This window comes from Poromitra crassiceps, assembly GCF_964638095.1.
Source record: "Poromitra crassiceps genome assembly, chromosome: 21".
NCBI classification, from domain to species: domain Eukaryota; kingdom Metazoa; phylum Chordata; class Actinopteri; order Beryciformes; family Melamphaidae; genus Poromitra; species Poromitra crassiceps.
In genome coordinates this window covers 23,972,085-23,999,728 of record NC_139638.1, presented here as the reverse complement: position 1 = coordinate 23,999,728, position 27,644 = coordinate 23,972,085, and the positions used below count along the sequence as shown (strand labels likewise).

Genomic DNA, 27,644 nt, shown 5'->3' with positions numbered 1-27,644 from the left:
TTAAAACAGCTGAATGTGCCTGTCCCCGTCAGCAGGTGAAATCAGACGATATCTTCAAACTTCAGAGTAAAACAAACTCAAATTGCTCACACTTCTCTGTGGAGGCTTCAAGGCTGTGGCTGGAGGAGGGGCTAATGACAGAATGATATGGTTTGAGAGAACCTTAGAGTTGTGACAGTTTTTAGAGGCCATCATCTTGGGCTTTGGGAAACACTGATTGACATTTCTTCACCATTCTGTGACATTTTAGAGACCAAACAACTAATCGATTAATCGAGAAAATAATCGACAGATTTATCAATAATGAAAATAATCGTTAGTAGCTGCTGTCCGATATTTGAGCATCCGATTTCTCAAGATATCACGGGAGATCTGTAACTTATTAGCCTCCAATTTACACTAAGTTTTTCTCCATTCTCTTAGAGAGGCCCGAGTTGTATCAGTGAGCCAGGGAAGAGCTGGAGATTTTGACCTCATGTTTTTCAGAGGAGCAATGGAATCGAGTAGCAAACAGGTTTGATTAAGATGAGTGACTAGCTGGTCAGTGTGACTGCAGGAGGGATGTCATGACAGATACAGCACTGTGTGTGTGTATCACTGTGAGACAGATACAGCACTGTGTGTGTGTGTATCACTGTGAGACAGATACAGCACTGTGTGTGTGTATCACTGTTAGACAGATACAGCACTGTGTGTGTGTATCACTGTGAGACAGATACAGCACTGTGTGTGTGTATCACTGTGAGACAGATACAGCACTGTGTGTGTGTATCACTGTGAGACAGATACAGCACTGTGTGTGTGTATCACTGTGAGACAGATACAGCACTGTGTGTGTGTATCACTGTTAGACAGATACAGCACTGTGTGTGTATCACTGTTAGACAGATACAGCACTGTGTGTGTGTATCACTGTTAGACAGATACAGCACTGTGTGTGTGTATCACTGTGAGACAGATACAGCACTGTGTGTGTGTATCACTGTTAGACAGATACAGCACTGTGTGTGTGTATCACTGTGAGACAGATACAGCACTGTGTGTGTGTATCACTGTGAGACAGATACAGCACTGTGTGTGTGTATCACTGTTAGACAGATACAGCACTGTGTGTGTGTATCACTGTGAGACAGATACAGCACTGTGTGTGTGTATCACTGTCAGACAGATACAGCACTGTGTGTGTGTATCACTGTTAGACAGATACAGCACTGTGTGTGTGTATCACTGTGAGACAGATACAGCACTGTGTGTGTGTATCACTGTCAGACAGATACAGCACTGTGTGTGTGTATCACTGTTAGACAGATACAGCACTGTGTGTGTGTGTCACTGTTAGACAGATACAGCACTGTGTGTGTGTATCACTGTGAGTTGCAAAGGGAAGCCTCAGAGAATTTAGTTGCAGAAGTTGCGTTAAAAATGCAAGAGTTGAGTGCAGAGGATGGCTTTGAGGTATAGAAGGAAGTAGGAGAGCATCAAATACAATTGCCTTGTGGTCAGACTGACACGCATATCTTTTACGTCGATATTATTTAGGGGGCACACCAATTGAGCGTACAATGTCAAGAGTATGGCCCTTTACATGCTCTGGAACAAATTGATTTAAGGTCAAAAGACTCGATAAGCTGCATAAAATCAGTGATGTGTTGGGCAACACAGAAAATCACCAAATATTAAAATTCTCTTTTTTTCCAATATTTTATTTGTGCAAATTTCAGAACACTAACAAAGAAAAACAAAAGATGTTATGCGTGGGATCTCACACAAGGGGTCCGTGAGAAACCAGCCGGGCGAGTCACCCGTCGCCCCTAACCTAACCTCAAGGTAGGGCCAGAAAGAAACATGTTAGAGAGAGAGATCTAACATTCAAAAGATCAAGCCTGAAGCTGAGATTCTGAGAGTTGACACCTCTGGAGCTGATGCTTGGCTTCATTATATTATTTAAGCTTTTCACAGGAATTCTGGTGGGGGAGAAAACTGTTTTTCTGATAGACCAAGAACTGTGCGATATTCAAATGTTGACACGGAACCAAAGTTATAATGTAGTTACTTGGCTGGATGTCAACCGGTGATGTCCACTCTGTTAATGGCCACAAGGTGGTCAGGTCACGGGAGGCAGAGTGATGGCTGTATACGGTTGAATTAAGTCTCTGCACACCCAAGTGTGTGACAGGTGTGTCGGAGGAAGATGCAACCAGCAGAACAGAAACGCCCGTACTTGGGGGGGCATGGTGGTGCAGTGGTAAGCTCTGTCGCCTCACACCTAGAAGGTCCTGGGTTCGATTCCCACCTGGGACGCTGTGAGCGCTGAAGGAGTGCGTGCCCGTCCGCATGTCCTCGAGTGCCCACTGCCCGGGTGGGGTCGTCAAAAAGGACCTTTCTGTGTGGAGTTTGCATGTTCTCCCCGTGCCTCCCGGGGGTTTCCTTCATATAGGAGTATTCACCAAAACATGCTAATGTGGTTCCTCCTCTGGTCGTTAGGGGCACCTGTTCGGAGGGAGGGGAACTGGTTGGAATAGCGTGAATCTGCCACGTGCTATGTCCTACCGGTGAAGCTTCCCCTGTCAGGTGAAAAGAAGCGGCTGGCTAACTGCCCATGTCTCGGAGGGAGCATGGAGCCAGTTTCGGCTCTGCCCAGATCGGCAGAGGGTGGAGCAGCAACCAGGATAAATAAATTAAAATTAACACTAATGGGGGATAAAAATGGGATAAAAAGAAGAAAAGAAACTCCCATACACTGTCTCGCCTTCTCTGGAGAATATATTTTATTGGACGAAGAGACGTTTCGGTCAGCAGCAGACCTTCATCAAGTGTGTCTGCGATCGAATAAAAGATGTTCCCAGCCAGCTTTTTGTGAGCCATGGTGGTTAGGGTGGAGACCCCTTCTGAAAAGAGCACACTGTTCCCAGAAAGATTAAAATTGTCCATAAAACCATAATTCAAACGAATGCATTGGGATTGAAGCCAAGTGTGGAGGTCTGCTAAAGTCTGCTAAAACGCCCATAGCAAAAGATCTTTTCCACTGGACTTTAGTGCGTTAAAAGTGCGTTAAAAGAAGATAAAACTCCTGTTTCAAGAGTTCAGATTGTCATTAGTGCCAGTGTGAATGACGGCAGTACATTGACAGTACACACACAGTCCTCACGGGGCAGAGTTGCAGTTAACCTGGTTCAGCTTGGCCACAGGCTAAATGTGAGCCTAGCAAAGCAAATAGCTTGATAGATAGAGTGGCTTGGCTATCGAGCTGGCAGCAGAATATAGTCCAATAAAAAGAAAACCCAAATCTTATAAAACCAATGGAGCTGTGATAAAGAAAATAGTGTTAAATAAATGAATCCACTAAAATCGATTTCAATGGGTTAAAATGTTACGAGATGCAACGTAGAGCCGGCTGACAGAGCTAAAAACACAATGATGCCGCCATGATGCTTACTGTAGATAGATCTTTCTTCTTTAATATTTATTATGGTGTATGCCTCCTTGAGGGCACTCATTTTTAATTATTATATTATTGCTTTTCATTTCTTCCTCTGTGTGTGTGTGTGTGTGTGTGTGTGTGTGTGTGTGTGTGTGTGTGTGTGTGTGTGTGTGTGTGTGTGCAGTATTATTGTAATTAGGTGAGACAATTCCTCACTTGCACAATCTGCATTTAGTTGCATGTTGTATTTATTTCTCACTATTTTCTTTGAATAAAACAAATAAAATAAAACTAATCTAACAAAAAACAAAGTACATATTGTTTTCTATCAATCAATCAATCAACCAATCAATCAATCAATCAATCAATCAATGTGTTGATCGTCATCCCTTTCACTGATATGTGACCCATATCTTACGGCCAGTGCAAGTGCAAGGGCAAACGTTATCTTTGCTAGTTTCTAGCACTCAAAACTTTTTTCTTTTAATTACCACTGGGTCGCTGAAACACGTTCTTTGATGTACTGACCCAGTGGTAATTAAAATTTAAAAAAGGGAGATAGATTTTGAGTGCTAGAAACTAGCAAAGATAACGCTTTGCCCTGGCCCTTGGCATAAGATACGGCCCACCACCATCACATTCTAAATGATGATTGTCATTAGCGGGTTCAAGTGTTTACTGTACTGTAATTGAGCTCATAAGCCTGTCTCATCAGCTGGCTGACTTGAGAGTAATGATCTAATGTCACGCTACACGTCTCTAATGTCACATCATTGATGAGAAATGGATGCCAAGTTGGCACAGTGACGCTAGCCCGGGGCAACGTTCTGATTAATACCAAATCAGGGTTGTCACCCTTCCCCATGATACATAGCTGGGAGTTAATTACAAGACTGTCTATTCTTTCCTTTTGCCCCAAGTAAATCAGTACAGTTGTGTATAGTCACCCAGGGATTTTTTTTGTTAATACGTTATAGCTGCTACAATTAACAATATGTGTTGCTATAAGTGCAATTTAATTTAGGATATGGACATGTGTAGCATGTGCATGAACAGCTTTGTTTCAAGTTGAAACATATCTGGTCTATCGTGACAAGGTTTTGCAAAGTAAACTGTCATCTTAAACAAGGACTGAATTCACAAGCAGTTCACTTCTAAATCAATCATATATAAACATTGGACTTCCCTACAGCTGTGCAACAATCTCTGACACAGGCAGACAGACAGACAATTGTTGCCAATAAACTCATTCTGCAGAAATGGAAGTCCCCCTCTCCACCCTCTTTTCAGTTGTGGTTGGCGGACATGATCTCTGTTATACGAATGGAGAGGCTCAGGTTCTTGCGAACCAACTCACCTGGGAGATTTCAAACCTTTTGGGGCCCGTTTCTGGCCTACCTTGACGAGGTTAGGGGTGATGGGTGATTCGCCCGGCCGATCTCTCTCCCTTGTGTGAAATCCCACTCATATATATATATATATATATATATATATATATATATATATTTATATTTACAAGCACAATTTATATATATTTTCAAGCTGTATCTAACTGGTGGCACTGTGTGTTTTTTTATGTTTTTTCTTTCTTTTCTTTTCCTGTATCTGAGTTTGTTCATTTTTTTAGTTTTTCTGTGTTCTAAAAAAATTAAATTGCTAAATAAAATATATATATATATATTAAAAAAAAAAATGATATATAAACCTGTATAAGGTCTCTGTAGCACAGTCCAAGGTGAAAACTGCCCCAGTCTCCATGGCCATTTCTTACAGTGATCAGGGGTCCAAAATTAGCAGCAGCCACCAGCCACATGCTGGTCAGATATGCAAGTTGAATGTTAGATTTGCTTCACTCAGCAGCCAAAACAAAACAAAACAAACCCCCAATGGTAATCTATTGATTGGCAGGTGAAATTTGAACATTCGCTATAGCTATTTGGCCGCCGGACAAAAAAGGTAATTTTGGACCCTGGTGTCTGCTCCATCGATCAGAGCTGAAGCAATCTCTAGTAGTGCACTGGGCTTTGTATGAAGGTTCAAAGGAACAGCAAATGAACAGAGCAGCCAAACACACAGTGCAGCAGCTGATCACATCATTTAGCACTACAGAGAGCAACAACAAAGACGAATGCATTGAGGGCATGTAGAAGCTCATAACTACTAATAGTGTCATAACTGCCAATCATCTAATAACTGTAATCAAGCTGATAATGTCATAGAATATTGACCGGGTTGATATAATAAGCTTTGCCAATAATATCGGTATTTTTTGGCTTCTTAACCATTTGTCTTGCCTGAATAATGTATGACTTTCAAATAATTATATGATCAGAGTTGCCTAGTAGAGAGGTGTTTGTTCTAGAGGTTGGCTGTACCTTTGACCACAGCCTAGAGGAGGCCTTTCTAACCAAGATGATGAAATACCAACAGCTAGAACAGACCATTTCACAGCTGGGCTACAGGTGTAAACTTCTAGTTTTCATATTTGGTAGCCTAGGTCATGTCCATAAGCTGGTTGTGAGGGGCCTTCAGATGGCTGGTCTCCCAAAGAGAAGGGCCAAGCAGTTAGCGAGATACTGTTCAAATATCTACTGTGATCGGAAGCCGCTCAATATGGAGGAGGCGCAGCTTTTTGTACCCATGAAGTGGATACTGACCGCTATCTTGCATTACAGTATAACTGTATATATCAACCTGCCATGTTATCATCCTGTGTGTTTCTTATGTGTATGCATTATTGTGGTTGCCGTCTAGGCACTCATGTAACTGACTGACTCCCAGCATTTGACTGCACTATTACTGTTTATGTCCACTTGTATTTATGTGGACAAAAATAAATATTTCAAATGTGTGTGTGTGTGTGTGTGTGTGTGTGTGTGTGTGTGTGTGTGTGTGTGTGTGTGTGTGTGCTCAATGCTCTGCTCAATCCGCAATGAAACTGACTTGTCATAAGCCACTGCATGTTTATACAGTAGTGAGTGACAGACTGAACTCACACTTAGGCTACATCTTCACTAGCGCGTTTGCAAGAACACCGCAGTTACAGCCTTCCCAGTCTACACTATAGTGCAGGCTCCTGTGAGACCCATGCTACATTACGTGTCACATACACTGGGCATCCACGTGCCTCAATGTGTAGTACTGGAGTCCACATCGAGAGGGCAGCAAAGAGCAGAAGTAAAAGAAGAAGAATATGCTGTGCCGCCATAATGCTTTGTATCATAAATAACAAGGTCAGAATTTGGTTATCCATGTTGAAACAGTGTAACGTTAGTCAAAATGGCACTTCTTCTCTCAACTCGCACCAAAAGTGTGTCACCAGTGCGACACACTTTCTTCTTCTCTCGTTTGTAGGCGGGTACAAGTAGGTTAGTTGCATCGTTTTAATATTCCACATCTACAGTAACATTCCAACCCGGATTTTGATGACGAAGACGGGCTCGGCCACCGGAGACCGGAGTCTTCATGTTTAACACTCAAAACAATAGAGGTATTGTAGACGATAGATGCAAACGAAGTGCAGATCCCTAAAAAACGGCTGAATGTAGACATGGCCTTACAATAGACTTGCATTGTCTATATGCAGATATAAAGATAATAAATTGTTATGAGGTACAGACTTAACTTAAAAGTATTTACCCCTCTCATAGAATACTTATGGCTGATAAAGAACACAACCTGTGGTTAACTTAGCAAAGACACTTAGACGTGTATGACTGCATATAAGCCTGCCCATAATAACCATAGAATGGCAGAGTCAAATTCAGGTCATTCTTATCAAACTGAAATACATGAATCCAAATGATTATCACAGTGTGAAGATGCATCAACCTCACACTTATTTTATCCACATTCCCTCGATGTGCAAAAGAGACAAGTGAAGAGGTCTCAGCGCGTTATCTCATTATAGGTTTAGGTTCTTATATTACTGAGCTAAATGAACAAGCCAATACTGTAATGAGCGGCCAATCATTTAACACGTTATTCCATTTTCTGCAAGACTAATTATTGGCTGAAGATTTGATGAAATCATCTGCTTTATTATATTGTTAGCTAGCTTTGTTAGATTATTGGGAGATTATTGGCCATGAAGGAAGGGACTAGCAGAAAGTAAATCCAGGAATAGTAAGTAACCTATTGAGATAGGAAGTAGCCCTAGTAATGTGATTCAACATCAGAGGCAGTCCGAGACGAAACGCAGGCCAAACCTGGACAGATGGAGCTGTAAGGACCAAGCGGTTACTTCAAATCGATATCGTTGGGTCAATTGCGTGCCAACTCATTAGCCATCTTTATGAGCCTTTTTTGAAATGTGGTTTTGGCTGCTCACCCACAAAGTAATGGTCAATATATCTCTCAATGTTTATGTGCTCCGCACTGTTCCAAAAGATTTCCAGAGTATATTAAAGCTTATTGTGTTTTAACTGTTGATATAGTCCTTGAAGGTTTGAAGGCAAAAACAATGTACTAAGGTGAACGCGTTCACGATCAATGTGAGCCAAACTCTGGGGCAATGGAAATGGCCAAGGGGAATGCTGAGCGAGATGGAACTATGCTGTATTTGCAGCAAGGGCCACCCAGAATTCCCTTCACTCGATGAAACAGCCACCTAACATATGAATAAACCAATGCAGTGGAAGGAGACAGAGGGACTGCCTCATACAATGTTAACAGGATGGGGATTTTAAGAGCAAAGACAGCTGAGGAGGAGTGCAATGACACGGGGGGTGGGAGACTGGAGAGGGGGCACTGTGATCGAGTCAACATGTTATTCTGCCCTGGAACTGGGAGGAGAAGAAGAAATGGGGGGGGGGGGGAGGAAAAAGGTAGAGAGAGACAGGGGGTACAGGGAGGTAAGCAGATAAGCCTTCCACAAGCTGATGGTCTGACTTCAGGTGTAAACAAGGTCGAGTTCCATAATGAGACATAGTGGAAAACTGACAGAATATGAATTCATTATCTGAACTCCACTGCAGTGTTAAGCAGAAACAAAAGCAAAATGCAAACGCGTTGTACACAAACACAAACATTATCCGACAAGCTTTAATTTACTGTGCCGGTGGCTGTTTTGTTTAGCTCATAGATAAGAAGGTGTTTTTTTAATAGCCATGATGCTTTCAAAATGAAAAGCGCAATGATCAAACTATCTGTTTAATGGCTGGCTGGTCTGTTTGCTTCTTTCAACTCACCAGTAACTAAATAAAATGTTAAATTGTTAGGTTTGGCATTCAATAGCTACCTGTGCATTATGGTGAAAACACACTGTTTAGTGCAAAACACAGAAGCATCTGAAAAGTAGATAGACACACACTGTGGAGTCTTCCTACAGCGTGACCCCAAAAACCAGGACATGTCTGATGGTGCGGCCACACTTGCGTGACGTTTGACGCAGGCTGTCGCTGCTGCCCATTCACTTTGTATTGGATCGCGTAGCCAGGTATTCCAGCATGCTTTGCAAGGCATCGAGCGGCGGACGGCAGCGGCGAGAGGAGGGGACATTTTTGAAATCGACCAATTGAAGACGGAAATACAAGCAAGACAGCCAATCAAGCTGCAAGCACCAAGCGTCGCTGTAGTCTGGCCGGGGTGTGAGGGGCAGGTGAAGTGGGTAACCAACCCACAGCTGCCGCTAGTGTGTGTGTGTGTGTGTGTGTGTGTGAAGATAGCCTGCAAGCTCTGGACTCACCTGGTTCATCCTACTAATAGAATAGCTGAAGCAATTTGAGCTGAATTAATTTGATTGAATTGTTATTGAATGTTTAGTCATTATATTATCACTGAAAACACATATATAACATTATCGATGGTTATCGTTAGGATATTATCGACACCGATACCGGTACTGCTTATCAATGCCGATACTTATCGATACTCTTATCGATACTACTTTGCATAATTTGGTGCAAAAAATAAAGACATGACATGAAAAGATGTCAAAATGTATTTTATTACTTTTTTCCAGAAATAAGTTAAATTCCTGAGATTTATTAAACCTAGGTCATCTATGTAGTAGAATAGAATGTGCAATTATTTTTGAAATTGGAGCCAGACTAGACCATGGCTATAACCAGTGAAAACCCCATATCACTCTATGGGGGAATCTTACTAGAACGACCAAAATGCATTGCGCTGGCTTGACTCTACAGTTTCAGTTTCACTCTACAGCTTCAGGGACAGAGCAAACCAGCATCTATCAGATCATTGAGATCAACTTACCCTGTGCTGCTGAACGGCTGGCTTCCTTACTCTGAAGGCCTGCGTCTGCTTCGTCAGACGTGCTACTGAGAACTGCCCGAAGCAAACTTGTGAAAGACCTGAACCTTCATGGTTTTTCAGAACATCAGCTGGAGCTCTCCTCTCTCCCTCTGCGGCTCCACTCGCCTTGGCTTTTGCGGCTCGTTTTTTGTTTCTCTCTTTTCTTTTTCTTTGTTACATAAATCCAGTGTTTCCCTTACTGTGCTGTGGCGGGCCAACACACTCAGATCATGAAATGCCATGCTTGGTCGGTTAAGCTGTTGAGGACTGTTAGAGCTCATGCTTCTCTGCTGCTGAAAATGTGAAAGGTATTTTTTTTAAATCAAATGTAGCCTATTTTGCTTAGAGAACCTTCATGATCAAAGTGCCAAAATTGAAATGTGTGGTCGCGGACAGAGTGATATAAGCACACGGCCACACTGCTACCTATAGTGTTTTTATACTCACTCAGTCATTTCTATAGTAACATAACAGCTACAATCCTTCAGTCTAGTACCGGTAGCCACTGCCTACAGTGTTTCTCCTCCGGACCGTGTAAGAAGAAATTCTGATACACTGGCTGGAGAATCGGAGCAGCGGGAGCGGTATCGCGTTCGCTTTACCGCACCGTTGTGACGAAAAGAGAGCTGAGCCAGAAGGCAAAGCTCTCGATCTACCGGTCGATCTTCGTTCCTACCCTCACCTATGGTCATGAAGGATGGGGTCATGACCAAAAGAACAAGAGTGCAGATACAAGCGGCCAAAATGGGTTTTCTCAGGAGGGTGGCTGGCGTCTCCCTCAGGGACAAGGTGAGAAGCTCAGTCATCCGTGAGGGACTCAGAGTAGAGCCACTGCATCCTTTGCATAGAAAGGAGCCAGGTGAGGTGGTTTGGGCATCTGGTAAGGAGGTCACCTCCCTAGGGAGGTGTTCCAGGCACATCCAGCTGGGAGGAGACCTAGAGAGCTAGGTGGAGATATTATATATCCCCGCTGGCCTGGGAACACCTGGGGATCCCCCAGTCAGTGCTGGCTAATGTGGCCAGAGAAAGAGAAGTTTGGGGTCCCCTGCTGGAACGGCTACCTCCACGACGGTTGAAGGTGGATGGATGAATGGATGTAGAAGCAGTTTACAGCCTTCCATTGGTTGATTCTGCTGCCAATCAAACATGTCTGCGGCTGCGCTCCCATCGCCTGGTGTGTGTACTCCTGCGTGTGCTCGTTCTTCCCTCTCGGGCAGCTTATAACTGAGCGGGACGTGTGCCTTTGCCTCCTCAGCCAGTCGGAGCCCTGAAGCCCCGACCCGCTGTGACGTGACGGTGTTTATATCAAACAGCCCCCGCTGCCTGCACTCAGACAGAGAGCTGAACAGCGGCTCGCTCTTCGCTTGCTTATTCAAAAGTGTATTAATATCAAACGTGTCGCGTGTCCGTATTGCACCAAATCCAACACCGCACATCCTCGGGTCCCCATCAACACGCCAGGGAAGTGTGACATTGATCGGACGAACGGTTCTGGAGATATGCCAAGGACACACTCACTCACAGACAGAGGTTCCTGGAATTAGTAGAGAGGTATTAGCTTACATGTGCATGTCCATATTAAGAAAAAATATGTGTGCATTGATATGTGAACTGGGACATGTGTATGTGTATCCATCTAGGTACAAGGGCATGTATATCTATAGGCATATGAACATGTATGAACAAACATGGAGAGAATGTAAACAAAAAGTAACACTGTGGATAATTTATTCAAATATGAAGGCTGGCATGTTATAGAGAGGCAAAGTGGAACGTCACTTCCTGCTTCAGCACTGTACCAGAGATTTTCATCCGCCATTTATTTTCCCATAGACATTTCGTAAAATGCTTATAAAAGAGTTGTACTTCGTCGAATCAAATGGTTCAGCTAACGCTATAATCGGGAGAGACCATAGAAACATTTCACTCGGACCAAAACTTCAAAAAACAACATCGAAAAAATATTTTCTTTAAAGCCGCATTTTTTGAACGTTTTGGTCCCAGTGAGATGTGATGCGATCTCTCCTGTTTCTAAATACATCTGTACCGTTTGGTTTGAACCAGTAAAACGAGTTTTATACGCATTTTACGAAATGTGTACGGGAAAATAAATGGCGGATGAAAATCTCTGGTACAGTGCTGCTGAAGCAGGAAGTAGGCGGTCACTTTGCCTCTCTATACACAGTATAGGAGGACCAGGCAGGCGTGATGAGACTACCGCGCCACAAATAGGGTGGTGGTGTGAGTGAAAGATCCACAGTATATCCATTGTGCAAAAGTTTCCTTCTGAGACTTTTTTAATTACTGTCCTGTAATCTGCTAACTCCAGCCACTGCTAATGGCAGAGTAGTTCAACTGACCGGGGCCAACGAGAGCATCGTCTGAGGACAAGGAGACAGCAGATAATATAGAACATTTTGAGGCTGTCTTTGAATCCGCTCGAAATGTTTCTGGAGCAAAAACATTTTATAATTCCGACTCCCTTTCACATTTTCCCTGTGAGCGTGGTGCATGGTGAGCAATGAGGAGCTCTATGCGATTTACTGTGCACTACTAGAACCTTCAAATAGACATGGTTCAACCTTCAACGAGACATCGATTCAAGCCCGGGTCATGGTTGTTCATCTCTCTCATTCCGGAAAGAAATTGTAGCGGTCTCGCCGAAGTGCTTGAGAGAGCGACTTAGAAGTGTTGGCACCAAATAATTCCGCCTCAATCATGAGCTCAGAAAACTTAAGCCTGGTAATTATTGGTATGATAGATTGGTTTAGTTCATTGAAATGCAGATTCTCAAACAAATCCGGGGACACGAGGTTGAATCCACAAAGTAGTTAGCAAAATTACCCGAGTATTAAACACGCAGGAGCTACTCGAACCCGTACGACAAGCCAGGATCCCCTTAAGTCTTTGCTGAGTGCAAACAGGAAAATGAAGTGGTTTTGTAAATATGGCTTAGATAAGGGGGCTTGGGTATTTACTCTGAAAACAGTTGTTGTAAGCAAAGCTCAGCTCAATCACATTTTAATTCTCTCGCAGAAAAAAGGCTTGCATGTCAGTCTATGTCAAAGCAAATTACATGCTGGGCAAAAAGTGAAAATACTCAAGTGTATGCTACTAATAGCGTTTCAAAAAGCACGGCGATTAAACCCATTTGATTAAATATTTTACCCATACCCATAAGAGTCATTAATATTTCCTGGTGTTATGAAGTCTAATGTGCATACTTAAAGTGCTGTTCAAGCTAAATTGCTGCCTCAGGCATAACGTCCCCCCCCCCCAAAAAAAAAGAAGCATGCAAAGTTAACTTTAGGTTTGTGAGAAATTCTGAAAGAAGTGTAATTACAAGGGTCTCTATTGTCTCTTTGCTGCTGACAGGATAATAATGATTACAGACTTGTCATCACAATATTGCTGTCTTCTTCCCATTTTGGAAGATGTTCTGACATCGATTATTACAGCACTTTGTGTCATACTGTGTGGTGAAAGCATGCCAATGTCAGAATAAATTAGTCATGACAGAAAATGTCCATCTCTGATTATCTTTGGACGGGTAGGTTGGTGGAAAAGGCATTATGATTATTGATTTGGTGTTTGATATCATACTTTCTGAGCAGGCGGGTTAGTTGCTATAACCACCCATCTTGGTTAGGGAAAAAATCAGATTTTGAAGAGGAGATACATTTAGCAGCCAGAGAGCAACATTGTATCTCCTTACAGTACATGGTCTTAATTCACTTAAAGCACAATGAAAATATTGCTGTAATGGAAACTTATATAATTTTTTTTTTTTTTTTAAATGACAGACACTGTGCTGACCCAATCACATATTTTGAAAGAATTTACTGTATCATGTTTCCTCTATCTTAAAGGAGAATGTAGGTATTTTTCAACGTGGACCTTATTTTCTTTTTTAATGTATAACTAAGTAATGTGAATAGAGATCTTTGAAATTGGTGCCGTATTGAGCAAGATCGCTTCAGTTGGCAGCCGCTTTTCCCACATTCTACTGCACTAAACAAGATTGTTTTTTTGTTTTTTTTACCACTGACAGGATCAGATTATTCCAAAGGGATAGCTTCCATGCTGTTCACCTGGAATAATCCAAGTCTCCACAAGCCCTTGAGACTGTACCCAGGTGGTGCAGCACCCCACATCATTACTTCCAGCCCCTGGCTACAGAGCAGATTTCCACTAAGAACCAGTGTTGGGAGTAACTAGATACTAAGTAACTAGTTACTGTAATAATATAGTGCCAGAGGCCACTTACTTGTACAGTGTGGTGGTCTCAAGCGCATCCAAGGCGACACTCTTGTTCCCTTACCAAGAGCACCTCGGATACAAACAAACAAACAAACAAACAGACACACATACGACAGAGCACGCCAGCTCCCTTTTTTTCAACTAGTTACTGTAACTTAACTACTTCTTGCAGTAACTAGTAATCGAACTAATTACTTTTCAAATGTAGTAACTCAGTTACAGTTACTAAAATAGTAACTGGGCTAGTTACTAGTTACTTTAGGCCATGAAAATAACAGACAACTTCAGAGGACTATCCAGTTTCTGATGCTCAGACCTAGTCTGGGGAGAGAGCTGCAGCAGCAGCAGCCAGAGCCCCAGAGGCTAATGACCTTGATAGGCTATAAGCCTCCCCAATAAGTGAATATTCAATGCCACACTGTGGCACAGCAACACTAACATAATGTGTGCATTAATAACAATCGAAGCAGATATCGCTAGGTATAGGTATACGCTATTTGCACCTAACAGAATGTTATTATGTTTAATTATGTTTAAAGTATGTTCATGCCATTTGCACTATGGGCAGTGAATACGCCACTGTCTGTGGCATGTCTTACTGCTCTATTGCCCGTTGCCTCTTGTTTTTATTTATATATCTTCTATTTTATTTTTTGCACTATGTTGTAATGGAGCCTACAGCACAAGAATGTCACACGTGATACTTGTACTACGGAGTGACAATAAAAATCTTGAATCTTGAATATTAAAAGTAATGCAAAAGTTACTTTCCCCAGTAACTAATTACGTTGAAGTAACTAGTAACTTTAGAGGTATTACATTACTTTTTGAGAGAAGTAACCAGTAACTGTAGCTAATTAATTCAAGTCACCTGTGGAGATTTGGATTACGGCTTTTTTTGGCTCATCTGACTGGAGACGTGTGCAGTTGTTTAGGCATCCCTCTTGCCTCAGACTAAACAGGAAGTACCATTCATGAACAGTATTCCAAATACGGATTCAATTGGGGGAGTTGGGATCTGGGCCAGTTGTTACTTAATTCTAGTATATGCTGCATGCTACAGTAGCTGGAATACCCAGTGCCCTTTAACAAAACAACACTATTGTTGTTATGGTCTGTGATGATCACACTACTGGCTGGTGGTCTGGCTCTCATTCAGTTGCACAGAGATGTGTTTCTGCTGCAGGGGAGGCAAACAACATGATACTGCCTGCCCTCCAGCTATGGGGCCAGGCACAAGGTTCTCCCTACATTATAGATATCTCCTCTCCTATAGGTTAAGGCAGTGGTCTTCCAACGGGGGTCTGTGACCTCTAGGGGGTCCGCAGAGGTACTGCAGAGGGGTCTGCCATTTTTTGGTCAAAATAGTTTGTGAAAATTATGTATTTTATCATGTATTTCAGACCAGAAATAATAATACGGCATTGAGTAAACTCCAAGTATTAATAAGCTACAGTACTTTTGACAAAAATGACTTACAAAGCGAATCTGATGACGCAATTATGTGAAACGCCTTGTTTACTTCTTCTTGCCTTTTTAGTGTAATCTGTTGATAAAAACAAGTGTCAATCCTGATATCCTGGTGTTGCGCTGGATTTGAAATGTTATTATGGGCCACGTTTAAAATGCAACACATTTTTGAGGTTGAAGACCCCTGGGTTAATGCTTTGATACGTTTATCTACTCAGATCTGTGGCACACGCAGATTTCTTAAGTTCAACCCACTCAATTGTGTTTTGGAAGTTAATGCTGCTGAGTTATTACAGGATATTCAGTTTAAGACTCCCGAATATGCAGCTGTCTATTATTTCCCAACCATAGGTCTGTAGGTCAGGCACTGAAGTAACTTGTTTTAAGTGTTGAAGAGCTTCCTCTCTCTCTCTCTCTCTCTCTCTCTCTCTGATGGATTCAAAACCATCCTGCCTAGATGTCCCTAACCTTCTCTATTTATAATAACCTAATTAATCCATCACCACTCACAGGTGGCCGACTGTTGAAGCCTGGAATCTGGGGCCCAATGTGAGCTAAACTAAGCCAAATTCTATGGGGAAATGAGTCCATATATGGTCCTTCCAGCAGGGACCGTCCATATAAGGGGTTTCCTCTTCCTTCTCTGGCTCCATCTGCTGATTCCCTTAGATTTCGCTATTCAGTTCCAGAATATTTTTCTGGTGCAGCTTGTTCAAAGTCCATATTGAACAAGCAGTCCAGTCTGTACGCCCTGTTACGCCCAAGCTCCGCCCACCGGTAACCATTCTGAACCTCTTTCAGTTTCATTTGCGCAACCGTGGAAGAACGTACAGCAACCAAACGATCGTCTTGCCAAGACACCTCTGCCAAGAAAGCTTAAAAAGCCTCATCCTCGACAATGATAAAGCCCGCTCCAAAATGGATGTGGATTTGACTAGACCCGACGCTGGATTGGCTGAAGGACTGGATTTGGTGGCGCTGATTGGCTGGAGGAGCTATCTGTCAAGGGAATTACTTCCACCCACTATAATGACTATGCACAGCTTGGAGACGCAACCGCAGTTTCTACCAGGCGATGAGTCAATCAAGAAAACAGTTTAAGTTTAAAGAATAACTCACATAGCATCATGGCATGGAGATAGCATTCAGTCAATGTACCCTATATTCATTTGTATAATTTAGGACTATGAAAATAATATTTGGATGTCAGGGATATTTTTTTCATAGAAACAAAAGGATAGCTCTACCACACAAGCCAAGTCACTCAGTGTTGGCAGACATCTTTAAAGAAAGACTAGAACACTCTGTAAGAACAAACCTATGTGCTGTCAGGTCAGTCACCATGGCAACTGGTTCAACAGATAAACACACTTTCCTCTGACGCTGAGGTCCGTCCTGTGTGGAAATCATAGCCTGTCCTGTTGTTCTTTGACGGGTTGACAAACTAAAAGCAGGAAGGAGAAACACACATTTCTCTTTCCTTCTCTGTGATGTCAACTCAAATCCAAACGCTAAAAGGCTGCAACATCATGTAGGCCTATTGCACAAATGAGTAAGTGGAATGGTTTGGGGAAAAGTGTTTTCAGTAGAAGTTGAACCGCGAAAGAGATTTGACTAGAACAGTTTTGCCAGCCGGGATGTCAAAAACGTTGATACTCAATCTGGACCCAGAAAGCAGGGCTCCACATCAAGGCGTACGTGTCCCCTTGTCGGGGATGACGAGTGGATTTATTTGTTGGACAAGTGGAAGAGAAATGTACTGGCCCCACCGGACAAGTGAAAAGTCCAGTGTTTCCCACACAGACTTGACTTGGGTGAGCTGCCAGGTACAGTATATTAACGGCCACACAAGCATATTTGGCAATGCCATTTTAGCATTTTGTATTCTGCTTTGTGAAACATGATGCCAAATTTCTCAGCAGAACTGAGTGAATTGTGAAAAGTCTGTTTGATAAGTTAATTTACATTTTACATGACCGACGATGAGGCAAATACAGTCTGCGAGTGTTTCCTACTATTGGAGAAATATCTCCTTCGCAAACAAATTCTTGTAAAATAACTGTGCCTGGACAAGTGAAAGGTAAGCCTCAAAAAGTGCGTGTCAAGCCGTGCAGAAGGAACATTATGAAGCTGTACTGTACATACAGACAGTATGTAGGTCGACACAGTGTTGATCATTTACATCATAAAGCCATTCATGGATGCAAAAGCTTTAGCATGCAAAGATGCATAACATATCCTGAAATTGGTTAGGCAAACTGCACCTGTCACAACGCTCAGTGCTGACTTTGCTAAGATTTCTAAAGGTTTTAGTGAATCTGGGCCAGATGAGTGTGTATAGTGTGTTGATGCGTGCATGAGCCTAGGTATATGCCTTGTATGGTCTGTGTGTGTGCGTGTGTGCGTGCGTGCATGTGTGTGCATGTGTGTGTGTGCATGCGTGCATGTGTGTGTGTGTGTGTGTGTGTGTGTGTGTGTGTGTGTGTGTACGTATGTGAAGACTTGTGGGATTGAGCCTGCCTGCAGCTCCACCTGGCGCAGCATATCTGCCACCTAGCCTAGGTATATGCCTCGTATGTTCTGTGTGTGTGCGTGTGTGTGTGTGTGTGTGTGTGTGTGTGTGTGTGTGTGTGTGTGTGTGTGCATGTGTGTGTGTGTGTGTGTGTGTGTGTGTGTGTGTACGTATGTGAAGACTTGTGGGATTGAGCCTGCCTGCAGCTGCAGACAGCTCCACCTGGCGCAGCATATCTGCCACCTAGAAGTGCAGCTGCCAGAGGTGAAAAGGGCCCCGGCACAGGACCTGCCACCTAGAAGTGCAGCTGCTGGCTGAGGAGAAAAGGGCCCTGGAACAGTACCTGCCACCTAGAAGTGCAGCTGGCTGAGGAGAAAAGGGCCCTGGCACTTTATCTGCCACCTAGAAGTGCAGCTGGCTGAGGAGAAAAGGGCCCTGGCACAGTACCTGCCACCTAGAAGTGCAGCTGGCTGAGAAGAAAAGGGCCCTGGCACAGTACCTGCCACCTAGAAGTGCAGCTGGCTGAGGAGAAAAGGGCCCTGGCACAGTACCTGCCACCTAGAAGTGCAGCTGGCTGAGGAGAAAAGGGCCCTGGCACTTTATCTGCCACCTAGACGTGCAGCTGGCTGAGGAGAAAAGGGCCCTGGCACTTTATCTGCCACCTAGACGTGCAGCTGGCTGAGGAGAAAAGGGCCCTGGCACAGTACCTGCCACCTAGAAGTGCAGCTGGCTGAGGGGAAAAGGGCCCTGGCACAGTATCTGCCACCTAGAAGTGCAGCTGGCTGAGGAGAAAAGAGCCCTGGCACAGTATCTGCCACCTAGAAGCAGTGTTGGGCAAGTTACTTTTAATTAGTAACTTAGTTACAGTTACTAGTTACTGCTCTGAAAAGTAACTCAGTTACTTTAAGTTACTCGTTACTTCCCAGGTAACTTAGTTACTAGGAAAGTTACTTTTGAGTTACTTTTTTTTTAAACTCTCAATTCTCTTATTAATGCACACACATTATTTTGGGGTTGCTGTAGCACAGTGTGGGACAAGACAACATTGAGGCATATTTATTATTGCCTTCAAAAAGTAGCCAGTACACTTTTGGCACTGTATAATTAACAACTGTATCAGTAGTCTATAATATCCTGGCTGAACAACATAAACACTGTGGTTACCGTTTGTAAAAGCGGAGTGACAGTGAGCAGCAGAGCCCAGCACTGCCTGCAGATAGGGACAGAGCAGAGCCCCAAAGCAGCCGCTCGTCGCGGCTGCCTTTAATAGCAGTTCATCTCCAAAAGGCAGCAGATTTTTTCCCCATTTCATGACCAAACAACGCGAAACACACCGTGAACACCCTCCAACGCGAGGGGAATCTGTAAGTGAGAGACGAGTGCTGTGCTTGCCTGGTGCAGCAGGGCACTGGTGACAGACAGCCTGAGAGAAGCGAGGAGGAAAGGGCTCCATGCTGCTGACTCGCTGAGCAGTGTGAAGTGAACACCGCTACCGTACACAACACAGCTCGCGCAAAATGACCCGTTTCACTATCAGAATTTGGTCCAGTAACATTAGAAAGTATAGAAGTGCCGCACGATTAGCCTACTTCCTCATCAGACCGCCGTCAGACTCGCATTTTCCTCTCTACCCTCGCTGCTATAGGTCCCGCACAGAATCGTGGCGTAACGAGTAACGAGCCTGTTTAAACCGCAATAATTGTAAGTACGTTACGTTACTGATGAAGTAATTTGTTACAGTACTCGTTACCGCAAAAAGTAACTTAGTTACTGTAACGCGTTACTTAATAACGCGTTAGTCCCAACACTGCCTAGAAGTGCAGCTGGCTGAGGAGAAAAGAGCCCTCGCACAGTATCTGCCACCTAGAAGTGCAGCTGGCTGAGGAGAAAAGGGCCCTGGCACAGTATCTGCCACCTAGACGTGGAGCTGGCTCAAGAGAAGAGGGCCAAGCATCGCCTGGAGTCCAGATAAGGACTTGTGCCCATGGCCAAACCTACACTGAAGCACATCGGACCAATCCAACACGTTGGACATTACAACCACCAGAAGACACACACTAGGCAGTATAGTGGACATCGTCATCTGCTATGATAAGACTACTATAAGTAAGTAAATGAGTAAGTAAGGAGTAAGTGTGGGGGGTTTGACAGTAATTTCAGGTTCCTCATTGCAGTACCCAAGATTTCCACCATCCTGCATGGGTTTGCTGCACCTGATTTACGATGCCTATGCTGTCCAATGCATTCCCAAAGCCATGGGACTCCTGCCGAGGAACAGAATTGACAGGTCTCATTTGTTGGGTTGCCTGCATAACAAAAGCCTATGCCAGGCACAGCCCCGTGAGACAGCGCAGCAGTCCCTGTGGATACCACTATTGAGTACAGTTGAATGGGGTCATCTGTCAGAGACGACAGACCGATAAAGGATGCGTGGTATTTGGAGACCTTTGGGAAGCCACGTGGAATAAAACAGGTGGGACAGGAGTTAATCACATCTGTATTCAAATGTCGTTGATTTGTACAAAGGGGAAAGCAGAGACATCAAAATAAATCGGTTGTGATGCATCTTTTGGAAAATGCCCGACTGTTTGTGAGATACGGTAAAGTAGAAGGATGTGTCTGGAGCAGAAATGGTGAAAACTAAATAAACAACTGTTTTATTCAGGTGTTGGTGACTGTAACCAAATGTGAGCTACAATTTAACTTAAATCAGTCAGTTTCATCAAGTTTAAATCAAAAACGTTTTAAGATGTTTTTAATGCCAATTAGGATGAAAGTTAAGACTAATTACATGATTTTAAAAGTCACCCGCCTCTTCGTCTAATGACTGTAACCACCTTGAGAGCAGGGTTGGACTGATGGCCCACCAGGGACCACGATGGAAACAAGTCCTGGACTTTATCGTGCTATCCCTGACAATGCCATTTATATGGTATTCTTTTACCACTGTATTTTAATTTTGTTAAATAAACAAAAACAAAAATAAAAACGAAGGTCATGTGTAACTTCCGACTCTTACTGCCACCGGTGGCCGTTCGAGTAACTGCAGTCAGCAGCCTGCGTCTGCGCTGGCGCGCGTGTGCCGTACCCGCACGAGCCCAGCAGCTGCCTGCCAACAAACAGTGACAGGCTGACAGCATAGACCGGAGTTGGTTGCTGCGTAGTTAGCTGATAAAACTCACTCACGCAAACGGCAACCTCAGTATTGTATGTAGTGAATCGATATAAAGTGCTACGGCGATGATGCTAACCTGATGTTCGAACTTAAACCATAATGTTTCATGTCGTGTTTTTGTACCTAGCTACCTGCCACCGACATCCGACCGCTTCAGCTCATTCAGAACGCTGCGGCCCGTCTGGTGTTCAACCAACCCAAATTCTCTCACGTCACTCCCCTCTTCCAGGAGCTCCACTGGCTTCCCATCTCGGCCCGCATCAAATTCAAGACACTGGTACTGGCCTACAGGGCTGCACACCAAACAGCTCCCCTGTACCTGCAAACTATGGTCAGGTTCCAAACCTCCCAGCGCTCCCTTCGCTCCTCCACCAGTGCAGGTCGCCTCGCCCCTCCTTCGCTACGGGGGCTCAAAAGTCGCTCATCCCGATCTCGACTCTTCTCGTCCCTGGCACCTCAATGGTGGAACGAGCTTCCACCTTCGGTCAGGACGGCTGAATCACTGCCGATCTTTCGGAAAAGACTAAAGACTCACCTTTTCAGGCTCCATCTGGGCCCTTCTTGATCTAACTTCGTTCTCTCTTTCTTTATTAAAAAATAAATAAATAAATAAATATATATATATATATATATATATATATATATATATATATATATATATATATATATATATATATATACTAACCTAAACTTGTACCACTAACCTAAACTTGTACCACTGTTCCTTCAGAAGTTGTAGTTGTCATAGACTGTGTTGCATAGTTGATTGCTCTATTGCGGACAAAAAATGTGTTATTGTAAGTCGCTTTGGATAAAAGCGTCTGCCAAATGACGTAATGTAATGTAATGTACATTAGGCGACCAAAAAGGTAGACTTCTGCTGATTTCCAAACTTAAAACTCTCGTTCTCTTCTTAGCGGCGGCAGGGCACAGCGGTCACTTTCTGCATTGTCTGCTAACATTGACTTAGAGTTGGTGATTAGTGCAACTGACAGGCTTCTAAGAGCCTTGACCTCTCTGACCCCGTGTCTGACTGCTCTTTCTCCTCTCTCATTCTGTCTCTCTCTTCCCACGAGGGAGTCGAGCAGAAATGACCCTCTTATACCCATCACCTTCTCGCATCGAATGCTTTCTCTTTTCTGTCTTTCCATTTATAGACGGGCGCAGGCTTGACTTGGTGGGACTGACTGTTCCGAGAATGGCTGATGATGGCCTCCAAGAGAGCAGGCTAGGGAGGATGGTTGCTTTGGAAAAAGGGAGAGATAGAAAGTCAATAGACTTCATGAGGGAACCAATGGATTTGAGTGTGTCTTACTCACAGTGGAGAGAGAAGGGAGAGAGAAAGGCACTGATTTGACTCAACTGAACATTTCACACTGAACTCTTGTGGATTTGTGCCGGCTAAAGGGATAAGTCACCCACAAGGTCAGAGTGCAAATGTGCCAGGACATTGAATGAATTGTTGTGATTATGTTTAGCTATAGTGAATGTGTATGCATGTGTGTGTGTGTGTGTGTGTGTGTGTGTGTGTGTGTGTGTGTGTGTGTGTGTGTGTGTGAGAGAGAGAGAGAGATAGAGAGAGAGAACAGTGAGAGAGATGAGGGTAATATTTGAGCGTAAACGTCATGATTTATTCAAAAGTTTTAGATAATTATTTTTCAATCATTTTTATTTTTTTAGATGCGTGTTTGATTTTTAGTGATAATCATAGACTTCTGTCTGGTCCAGGTACCATGAAGGCATACGTGTTAAATGATGGTTGGTGGACAAAAGAAAGCCAATGCACTTTATCCATCTAACATTGAGTGTGAGTAAAATAAAGCTTTAGACAACCATCAATTAGATATCGACCATATCAATTATTTGTACTATTTTTTTTCTCTTTTGAGATGGATCCAGAATTCCAGATAAAATGTCTGAGAAGCAGAACATCACATCTGACCGTCTTCTGATCTATAAGCTGCTCCCTCTGCTGCTGAGCTGGAGGTGAACGGCTGAAACATCGATCAACCCTTAAACCCCTACTCTCTATGACCTTCCTATTCATAGCTTTCAAGGGGCGTTACGTGCTGCCGGGAACGCCCACCTGGCGGTAAAAAAAAAACCTGTTCATTCCGTTGCCTGCGAGTCGACTCACGCTGTTTGTTCAGCCAAAGTGCCGCATAGCCTACCTGTTGTGCTATCGGTTGCACTAAACCGACAAGGAGACACGCCTGGCTTGTGCTTTTACAGAATGCCGTCGGAGAAAGAAAACTCAGACAGGAGGAGGTTGTGGATTTGTGCGATTAGACGTGGTTCAGTCGCTGGGGAGGGCAAATGGCTACCATCAAAGTACACACGTCTTTGCAGCCAACATTTCATCAAAGGTAAGCTCAAGTAACGTTAACGGGGTATTTTAATCATTATTGTAACGTTACTTGAGCTTACCTTTGAGGAAATGTTGGCCGCAAAGACGTGTGTACAAACGACTGAACAAACACTGCGTGAGAACCTAGTCGACTTGGCTGGCAGCGAATGAACAAGTTTGTTTTTTGACCGCCAGGTGGGCGTTCCCGGCAGCACGTAACGCCCCTTGAAAGCTATGAATCCCTAGCTATGGCCAATTTTCCCTAGCCCCGCCCCCTTACTGATCATGCCCCCTCCTACCACCCACATCCCCCCACCCACCCCTTGAATCTCTAAGACTTTCCTATCCCTAGATGCAGCCCCTTTTCCCCAGCCCCGCCCACTTCCTTGATGGCCACACAGTGACCTTGAACTTTGACCTTTCACCACCAAAATCTAAATCAGTTCCTCCTTGAGTCCAAGTGGACGCTTGAGCCAAATTTGAAATTGTGTCAAGGGGGTTATATCGTGTTAACGAACACCAGACATAACGGCCGTACGGACGAACAACTCGAAAACGTTATGCCTCCGGCCACGGCCATCGCCGGCGGAGGCATTCAAAAGTGTAAATTGCTTCAGAATGATGAATGATGGGCGGGGGGACAAGATGCCATTAATGCCACAAAAAGTGCTGCAAAGCATTGGGCATGCATAATTCAATATGACATGAAGAACCAGTGATCCCACTCAAACGCACCCCTTCAATTATTAAAGACACAACGTGCAGAGGTGCATTCAGCTTCAACAGGATAGGATCTAAAATGCTTCTAGATGGAGCCCTGGAGTCCTTCTCAAAAAACTTATTTTGGCATATCTCTGCACATCTTTTTTGAAGAGTCACTTCAATTTCCACACTAACAGCAGAATATACCTGCCCTTTGCTCAAAGTCTTCTTGACACACTTGACTATGGTTAGCGAGGGTCAGTGGGGCCACCCACCGACTCACCTCCACATCTAAAACGAGCAGACCGGTGTCAATGGCGCCTCTCACCTGGACTAACTCCACATGACATTACTGCTGAGCAGACAGATGCACGACCGACGGCTTTGGCAAAGCCAGACGGGGGCAGCAGCGGATATGGACCACGGACACACTAAGAAAGACGGTGTCCTATCAGACACGTTCCAAGCGGATGGGAGCTTGAGCAGGAAACGTCGTTTTGGCTTATTATTGCGCACCATATGTGAATCATTGAGTCACGGCGTACTGGACTCTAATTAGCAGAGTGGATTAATGGATTGACTGGAGGAAAAAGCGCTTGTCTTTGACAAAATGTAAGCAGCACATGCTGGGCTCCTGAGTAAACGGGGCGACTGGCCAGCGCCAAAGCAAAGAGGTCCAGGCTGAGCCATCTGGGGATCTGGCACTCGCAGTGTCCACGGATGGACAAAGCCATGCTTTGCAGGAGCAGAGATACTAACTAACTACCACTGGAGACAACAGATTTATATATCTGAGCTCTTTGAGTTCAAGCTGTTTTATATATACATGATAGATATGATATCTGAGGTCTTTGAGTTCATGTTGTTTTATAGATACATGATAGATACATGATAGATAGAGGCCATTTACACCTGGCTTTAACATGCATTTTCTGTCATCAGATTGCAATCAGATTGTGTTTTATCACTTGAAAGTACAGGTGTAAACACCCCCAAAACGCATCGAAGAAGGATTGCAATCTGATCGGCCAAACCACCTCCGGAGGTGGTCAGGGATGCATTGTGTACACATTGAACACAAGTGTAAATGCAATGTGTCCTCTCAATCTGGATATAGCAACTTTATGTGGATTGAGAGGACACCCATTTCTGCAATCTGATTGCAATCAGATGGCAGAAAACACATGTTAACGCCAGGTGTAAATGGCCTCATAGATACATGATAGAGGCCATTTACACCTGGCGTTAACATGCGTTTTCTGTCATCAGATTGCAATCAGACTTGACCACATTAGACTGATTTAATTTACACCTGGCGTTAGCAGCATGCGTTTTGGGTGATCAGATTGCAATCTGATCACCCAAAATGGGTGTCCTCTCAATCCGCATAAAGTTGCTGTATCCAGATTGAGAGGACACATTGCATTTACACTTGTGTTCAATGTGTACACAATAGCGTCCCTGACAGGGTTGGGTAGGTTACTTTTAAATAGGAATCCCTTAAAGTTACTTGTTACTTGTTAAAAATTGTACTTAGTAACGTAATCCGATTACCACTATTTAAAAGTAATGTAGGGATTACTTTCAGTTACTTTTGGATTACTTTTTTTTTTTTAATCCAGGAATGTCCCATTGGGATACAAGATCTCTTCTTCCAGGGAGTCCTCCTGGTCAAGAGTCCTGGCTAAAACCCTTATTTAACTAGGTGAAGCATGTTTTACCATTGATAACCAGATAAGAATGTTTATACCAACATGAAGTTAAGGAGAATACAACAAGTTATTTTTAAGACCACTTTAATTTACGTTATGGGTATTTTTCATGATGTGGAGTGGAAGACGCAGCTTGTTGCTTTAATCTTGAAACACGACGTGAAACACTAAGTGAAAGTAAAAACCTCTCGCCCCATGCAGAGTTGGCATGCAGATTTTCCACTGCCTGGCAGCTCGTAACGTTCAGCTGACAGCCCCACACACAAGCGCCTTCCACATGGATTCTACTGAAAATATCATTTTCAGTAGAATCCATGTGGAAGACGCTTGATCTGTCTAAACACTGAGCGAACGTAAAAGTGAAATGCTTGTTATATTTCCATGACGTGGTGAATGCACTCGTGGGAGGAGGCACCACAGGCACTGGTGCCTCTGTCATCATGTTTGCTGCCTGCAGCTGCTGCTGTTGCTCCGCCTCGCTCGTCCTCATCTGTCCCAGCATGCATTGGGCTTATCCATTTCGCTACTAAATAGCAACCAAATGAGCCGAAATAAAGGTCGATCTAAATAATGTGTAATGGTAACACAACCTGCAATTGTAGGACATTTCAATATTGGACCAAATAAAACATCGAATGAAAACACCACCCTATGTGAAACATATATGTCATCCTGGGCCTATATATACCCCTCGTTGATTTAAGTTATTTAGATAAGTGGCAGCGTAACGCGCTTCTACTGTCATGTGCTATACTGTGATGTGGGCAACACCGTTTTTTGTTGTTATTTTGTAAAATTAATGAAGAGGCAAGGGCGAATGTAATCCCGCCTGTAACGTCGTTACTATACCCCCGTTACTGTAATCTAGATTACACATCTTAAAATGTACTGTGACAGATTACAGTTACCGTTTTTTTGTAATCAGATTACGTAACGGCGTTACATGTAATCCGTTACTCCCCAACCCTGGTCCCTGACCACCTCCGGAGGTGGTTTGGCCGATCAGATCGCAATCCGTCTTCAATGTGTCTTGGGGGCGTTTACACCTGCACTTTCAAGTGGTCAAGCCCAATCTGATCGCAATCTGATGACAGAAAACGCATGCTAATGATCTTGATCTTACAGTGGCAGAAATCTGCAGTGGGTGCTCCCAGCTGAAGGCCTTACTGCTGCCAGTTGGCTACCATACCAAAGAAGTGACACCATGAGGGACATTGCTTTAGAGAAACTAATCACATCTATACTGTTTATTAAGAGGCTGAATTGGTTTAAATGATGTTAAAGGAGCTACAGCATTATGTGATTTTGGAGAAAGATTGAGTCAACACGGTTCTCATTTTCCCAGGTCGTCAAGTACTGATGATTTGGGTTGGTGGTCGGTCAGTATTTTGACGACCTGGGAATGAGAACCGTGTTGACTCAATATTTCAGTAACACTTTCTTTGACAGGGGTGTGCATAAGACTGACATGACACTAGTGTCATAACCCTGACATGACAGCTGTCATGAACATTAGGAATATGACTGTTGTCATTAAGTATCATTCGGTAAATTAATTAATTAATTAATTAATTAATTAATTAATTAATTAATTAATTGTTAATGCTAAGTTGACATTGTTTGAGATTGAACTTGACATTATCCAAGACAACATAACCTGTCAATGTCGTTGTTATGACAACTTGACATTAACCAAGAGACAGTGTAATTACACTTAATGACATCTTAATGACATGTTCAAATTGTACCACTGTAGTGAGGTCAAGGAAAATGATGATTACACTGTTATA

General features: G+C 43.5%; 1 protein-coding gene and 1 pseudogene across 2 annotated transcripts in view; both read right to left on the bottom strand.

The window, feature by feature from the left end:
* LOC310795670 (desumoylating isopeptidase 1 pseudogene) overlaps positions 1-24,876 on the bottom strand; it is a 33,249-nt pseudogene extending 8,373 nt beyond the window's left edge. Inside the window, exon 1 of the transcript in view lies at positions 24,766-24,876. The product of the transcript in view is annotated as a desumoylating isopeptidase 1 pseudogene (transcript). The remainder of the gene's footprint in view (positions 1-24,765) is intronic.
* astn2 (astrotactin 2) overlaps positions 1-27,644 on the bottom strand; it is a gene marked incomplete at both ends in the record, with an annotated part of 632,381 nt that overhangs the window by 445,386 nt on the left and 159,351 nt on the right. The window lies entirely within an intron of this gene.